The sequence below is a fragment of the Hyla sarda genome, chromosome 3 (genome assembly GCF_029499605.1).
Source record: "Hyla sarda isolate aHylSar1 chromosome 3, aHylSar1.hap1, whole genome shotgun sequence".
In the NCBI taxonomy this organism is placed as follows: Eukaryota; Metazoa; Chordata; class Amphibia; order Anura; family Hylidae; genus Hyla; species Hyla sarda.
The window spans coordinates 87530851-87538353 of record NC_079191.1 but is presented as its reverse complement, the minus strand read 5'-3'; positions in this window follow the sequence as shown (position 1 = coordinate 87538353).

Sequence of the window (7503 nt, the reverse complement as noted above, 5' to 3'; positions counted from 1 at the left end):
TATTTTCTGCAGTTTTTTTACAAAAAGGAAAAAATTAACTTATTTTTTAGGGCCCGTTTTCTTTTTATGCAGTAGATCATTTTCATTTTTCTGCTTTTATGTATGCCCTTTCAATTATTTCCTCGGGATAGCCCCTTTCTATAAATAGTTTTTTTTAGATCTCATGCTTACTGTACGTATGTTTCATGGTTAGAATTAATTCACTTAAGTCTGATGAATTGGCTGTAGGGCACACTATTTTTAGTACTTTTTGGGTGGGAGCTGGAATAGTGTAACAACGCGTTTTTCGCTATTTCTTTCCTGAATCCTTTGGTTTCTACCTGACCGTTTTTGATAATTATCTCAATATCTAAAAATTCCAAGGAGGCATCTTCAAATGTCATGTTGACACTGCTAGCTTGATTAAGATAATTAAAGTAACTGAATGCTTCTTTTGATCCCTCCCAGACCATTATGATGTCATCTACAAATCGCTTAAACCACTTGATGTTCCTGATGTATGGGTTTTTAGTTATTAGGACTAGGTCTCTCTCCAGTACAGATAGAAACAGGTTGGCATATGTACAGGAGACCAGAGTCCCCATAGCCGTACCCTGTTTCTGTCTGTACCAGGTCCCCTCATACTGGAAAGCGTTATTCTTCAAGATGAATCTCAATGATTCATCTATAAATTGGACAAAGTCAGACGACTTTTCTAAACCATTGAATACCTCCCAAATTGCCTGTACACCCGCATCATGAGGGATGCGGGTGTATCGGCTTTCAACATCTTTGGAGGTGAGATGATCGCCTTCTTGCGAGACAAAGTTCTCCAAAATCTGAATCAGGTCCCCTGTGTCCTTTAGATATGTTGGCATAGTAATCAAAATTGGGGACAACAGCCAAGCTAGATAATTTGAGAAAGGCTCTGTCACCAAGCCAATCCCGGCCACTATAGGGCGGCCTGGGGGTTGGCTCAGTGATTTATGAACTTTTGGTAAGATATACCAATGTGGATGACATGGGGACTCGGGAAAAAGTTTATTTGCTGTGATGTTACATAGGACCCCTTTCTCTGTGTCTCTCCTAAGAAGGTTCCTCAATTTCTCTTTTATTTTACAGGTGGAATTACTCTTTAATTTTTCATAGACCATGATATTCCCCAATTGTAGGTCGGCTTCCATGGAATAGTCCTTCTTATACCAGACGACCACTGCTCCTCCTTTATCCACTTTTGAGACTACAATCTCTTCTTTATTAGCTAGCCATTTTAATGCATCTTCCTTTTTTGGAATATTTGGCTAAGGCTGCGGATAAAGGAGTGCACATGTGTTGCTGAGTACAGTTTTGTGAAAGATATCTATAGCACTGCCTCCCACAATTGGGGGATTGAATTTTGATTTATTCCCCTTTGTGAATTGTTTCACTTTAATGGTCTCTGACATATTGTCAGGATTGGATTGTTTCACCACTTGCTAGGTCCTCTAACATCTGTACCATCTCCATCTCTGCAGGAGAGAGCTCTTTAATTACAGGAGAAACCCAGCCTCCCACAACACAAGGTAAGTCCCCCTCTTTTATCTTTTTATCGGTTGTTAAATCAATTTTATTGGGACCTGAAAATAATTTTTTGAGATTAACCCCTTAAGGACCGGAGGTTTTTCCGTTTTTGCATTTTCGTTTTTTGCTCCTGGCCTTTAAAAAATCATAACTCTTTCAAATTTACACCTAAAAATCCATATGATGGCTTATTTTTTGCGCCACCAATTCTACTTTGTAATGACGTCAGTCATTTTGCCCAAAAATCTATGGTGAAGCGGGAAAAAAAATCATTGTGCGACAAAATTGAAGAAAAAACGCTGTTTTGTAACTTTTGGGGGCTTCCGTTTCTACGTAGTACATTTTTCGGTAAAAATGACACCTGATATGTATTCTGTAGGTCCATACGATTAAAATGATACCCTACTTATATAGGTTTGATTTTGTCGGACTTCTGGAAAAAATCATAACTACATGCAGGAAAATTAATACGTTTAAAATTGTCATCTTCTGACCCCTATAACTTTTTTATTTTTCCGTGTATGGGGCGGTATGAGCGCTCATTTTTTTGCGCTGTGATCTGAAGTTTTTAACGGTACCATTTTTGTATTGATAGGACTTATTGATCACTTTTTATTCATTTTTAAATGATATAAAAAGTGACCAAAAATGCACTATTTTGGACTTTGGAATTTTTTTGCGCGCACGCCATTGACCGAGCGGTTTAATTAATGATATATTTTTATAATTCGGACATTTCCGCACGCGGTGATACCACATATGTTTATTTTTATTTTTATTTACACTGTGTTTTTTTTATTATTGGAAAAGGGGGGTGATTCAAACTTTTAATAGGGGAGGAGTTAAATGATCTTTATTCACTTTTTTTTTTCACTTTTTTTTTGCAGTGTTATAGGTCCCATAGGGACCTATAACACTGCACACACTGATCTTCATCATTGATCACTGGTTTCTCATAGGAAACCAGTGATCGACGAATCTGCCGGATGACTGCTCATGCCTGGATCTCAGGCACTGAGCAGTCATTCGGCGATCGGACAGCGAGGAGGCAGGTAGGGGCCCTCCCGCTGTCCTGTCAGCTGTTCGGGATGCCGCGATTAGCCGCGGCTATCCCGAACAGCCCGACTGAGCTAGCCGGGAACTTTCACTTTCACTTTTAGCCGCGCGGCTCAGCTTTGAGCGCGCGGCTAAAGGGTTAATAGCGCGCGGCGCCACGATCGGCGCTGCGCGCTATTAGAGGCGGGTCCCGGCTTCACTATGACGCCGGGCCCGCCATGATATGACGCGGGGTTACTGTGTAACCCCGCGTTATATCAGAAGAGCAGGACCAAGGACGTACCGGTACGTCCTTGGTCCTTAAGGGGTTAAAGAGGTTATCCACCATAAGGTGATTTTAGCACCTACCTGCCAGACAGTAATGGACATGCTTACAGTAGGAAGGATCTGCGCTTGTCTTTGGGTTAAATGGCTGTGTTGTGAGATTACCATAAAGTTGTGGCTCTCTTTTTGTGAACCTCAGTATTTCCTGTTGAAGTTTTCTTTTTACAACAAATCCCAGAATTCCACTTTCCTATCTCCCACACATCAGCCACCCCACCCAAGCTAGATTCAATGAAAAAGGTCAGTGCTTTCTAATCAGGGTGCCTCCAGCTGTTCCACCCATGGAAGCAGACAGGCTCCCTGTCATCACCTGACTAGTGATGTCATGTCTTGGCCGCATTGCATCCTGGGAAATACCAGAGACAGGAGTCATTTCGTATGCTGTTAAAAATGAACATCCAGAGCAAAGATCACATAAGAATAAGAGACCAGCCGTTAGAGACAGGTACAGACACTATGTTATGAACTACACTAACTTTAGCGCCCCTGTAACAATCAAATAAAAGAAAAAAAAATTCCTGGAATACCCCTTTAAATTTTCCTAATTGCTTTATATAGGTCAATTTCAAAAATTGCACTAGATCAAATGCCTCCATTAGTCCAAAGTTCAACCCTTTGCTCAGGGCTGCTACACATTATTCCGTAAGGTCAATTTCAGTGAGATTAATGACGATGTTATTAGTCTTTACTTTTTGGGTTGCTGATTCCAGGTCACATTCTTCATTTTCCTCGCCTTTCTCCACATGTTTCTTCTTTTTCCCGGGTCCCCATCTGCTTCCTCTTCTAACCTTTTTCCTAAAGGGACAGTGGTTGCTATTTGGGTGATCTCGAATTGCACACTAGGTGCCCCTGCTTCCATAGATTCATCTGATGCTAAAGATTCTGCTTCAGTTGTCATAAAATCCGTTGGTGCAGATTTCTTTTTCTTATAAACCTGGTGTTTTTATTTAGGTTTTTTCCTTGACTTTTATTCCAGGTAAAGACCATGTAGTTTTCCAAGTCTTTTTTTTTTATCTCGTAGATAGTTATCCTTCTTTGTTCCCTTTAGCGTGGTTTGCAATATAAGCATTTTCTTTTCCAGATTTTTTGTAAATGATGCATATTGTGCTTCGATAATCTGGTTCTCAATTCAGATTGTGCTTTATTCAATTCAATCGTGATGCAATCATGATCTTTTTCACATTTCTCTAGTACTATCTGTTGGCGTCTCAGGGAATGTTAAAGGTGTGCTTCATCCCAAGCTGTTAGGAAATCACTATAGTCTGTGAATTGAGACAGGGATTTATATGGCCTCAGACCCCTGGGTGTCCGTCCGCATTTGGTATAGGCCACAAGTGACTGTATGGTCTAAAACAGGAGTGTTTCTTTTTCTGAAAGAGTTGTGACCCGTTGTTCTAGAGTCTTGGTGCTAATTAGTCCAAACTCTTCTTTTAGCTCACAAGACATGAAAAAAGCTCCTGCCTCTGCCGATTCATATAGCCATCTCTGTAGCACTGACTTCACTTTGACCTGTGTTGCAGTCCATATTGTATATACAAAGCCCTGCATGCTCAAGGTATGAAGACAAGTAAAGGGTTAAATCACTAATTCTGAAGAGGAGTAACCTGGCACCGCTTTCAAATATGACTTTTTCTGCACGGTCCCAATGTCAGTTCTATGGTCGGCATAAATGTGGTGGTGCTCACGCTGTGTGAATGACAGTCACTGCATATACATACGTGAAAAAGCGAAACAAAGACGCGGATCACTCATAACAAATGCAAAGCTGTGTCCTTTATTCCACATCGGCTCAGATGGCTAATAACAAATGGATGTTACGGCAGGGCAGTAGGTGCTTGGAGCACCATCCAGAGAGACGGCACAGTTTCATGCCTACAAGGTGTTTCTTCAGGCCGGGAATTGACATCATATCACAGGTAGAGCCTTCTTAAATAGTACGTGTATACTAGTAACATAGGTGAGTTAAAACCAACAAAAACGAAGTGCATAACATCACATACATAGTATCCAAATAAAGCAGTTAGACCAAACCCGAAACCTATAGAAAAGCTGAAAATTCATTGCGCTCATTTAGACCAATAGCACCTGTAGCATCAAGCTGCGCGATCCAGCAAGCTTCTCTTTGTAATAGAGCACGGTGTCTGTCACCGTCTCTTTCCAGAGGATCTATTCTTTCCTGACCTGCAAACCTGATAGTTTTTGTGTTTCCTTAGCCGATGTGCATGGAATAAAGCATACAGCTTTGCATTAGTTGTGAGTGATCCGCATCTCTTTGCTTCTCCATTCCACGTATGTATATGCAGTGACTGTCATTCACACAGAGTGAGCACCACCACATTTATACCGACCACAGAACGGACATTGGGACTGTGCAGAAAGAGTCACATTTGAAACGCAGTGCCAGGTTACTCTTCAGAATTGTGAACACTTGTTATGCATGGCCAGACATGGCAGTAGGGTTTTACATGCATAATCCAGACATACCTTTGTTCCAAGCCTTAGAAGCCTTATATCCACAAAAAAAGGTACTAAATCACTCGCAGACACACCACCTACACTGGAGATAAAAATTGGAGAACAACACACAATTTCCTAAATGTCAAGGTCATTGTGTAGTCCTATGTGAATATATCCTAACATGAGTACAATAGCAGTATTTTAATCTTATTTCATAAGTTGTATTTATTCTAAAGCACAAAATAAAATCAGATACCAAGTTATTGGTGTTAATCTGGCAACTGGTGCTAATTTCCTTAATGATCTGACAAACTATAACTAGCAGCCTAACTTTCCAGTTTAAGTGACTTTGCCAAAATTGTGTGCCGTTCCAAAGTGACTGAAATCCTCTGGCAGCAGGTTGTCCAGATGAAGGCCAAAGGGGTCATAGCAAGAGAAGTCGGTCGTTCCAAGTTTGTGATTTCTAGAATATTGCATCTTTACAACATCACAAACAGGACAGGATAATGCAGAGAATCGCCATGGGTAATCGTTTCAACACTGCAGCTCAAATTGCTCACAGTTCAGCACTGAACAGGGTAAGGATCTGTCTCGTCATACAGTGTCTCGACGTTTTAGAGCATTTGGACTGAAAGCCCACTCTGCAGTGACCAAACCTCTCATTAGCAGAAAGAATCAAAAGGCTAGACTCACCTTTGCTGAGGAGCATGTTGTGTGGACAGAGGTGAAGTGGTCCAGAGTTCATTTTAGTGACGAAAGCAAGTTTAATTTATTTGGGTCTGATGGGTCTTATGTTTGTCGACAAACTAGGGAAAGACTGAACCCAAAGTGTGTAAAGAAGTCAGTGAAAGGTGGTGGAGGAAATGTCATGGTTTGGGGAATGTTTTCTGCAGCAGGAGTTGGACCTCTCATACAGCTACATGGTAGAGTGAATGCAAGTGTGTATCAGAACCTTCTTCAACAACACATGGTTCCTTCCTTATGTTCATCACTCAATCAGCATCAATTTTCATGCAAGACAATGCCCCCTGTCACACAGCAAAACGGGTAAAGGTTGAAAACATTGAAACAATGAAATGGCTGCCAAGAGTCCTGATCAAAACCCAATCGAAAACCTTTGATAAATCCTTGGTTACAAAGTTATGGCCAAGAAACCCACAACAGTCACAGAACTGTGGAAGAGAATGGAAGAAGAGTGGACCAAAATCCCACTAGAGCAATGTGACAGACTAGTGATGTCCTGTGGGGGGCGCAGATGTGCTGAAGTCATTCAAAGCAAAGGCCTGTACACTTCCTACTGATTGGTGATTGTTGGAACCTTCAGAAAATTTACTTACAATCTCTGTGTGCTACAGTTGTTGCTGTTCCCTAATTATGATCATCACATTTTTTTTTTTTAAATAAAGGTTTTATGTTGATATACTTTGGTTATTTTGTAAAACACTGTTCTAATGGCATGGTGTACCCCTTACTAAAAATCCTTCAAATTATGATCAATGTAGATTACATTATTTCTGAAAAAAATCAAGTGTTCATAAATTGTTCTCTAATTTTGATCTCCAGCATATGTGACAGCACATGCACAAGACAACTATACAGGACTGCCATGGACAGACCAGCCCTGTGTATCAATCAACAGGAGGAGCGGGTGTGATGTACAGGTAAAACTTGAAAAATTTGTATATTGTGCAAAAGTTCATTGTATTTCATTAATGCAACTTAAAAGGAAAGGAAGCATGAAGTGCTCCAAAATCTCCTGGTAGACGGAGGGTCAGTGGACCACCAGCAGCAGATGACATGGCTCCCCAAATCATATCATATATTGGGGATTTGGGGTTTTCATGAGCTGTAAGTCATAATCATCACAATTATAACAAATTACGGCTTGAGATATCTTGCTATGCATGTAATGAGTCTCTCTCATATAATAGTTTTACCTTTTAAGTTGCATTGTTGAAATCAATGAAGTTTGCATGATATTCAAATTTTTGGAGTTTCACCTGTAACTGGAGAGAGGCAATGCACCCCTGAAGCCTAGCGGACCCCAAGTCCTGCCTCTCTCGCACTCCTGGATACCTTAAAAAACGTTTTTTATTAATATAAAACATCCAAAGCTCCAAAGATGTG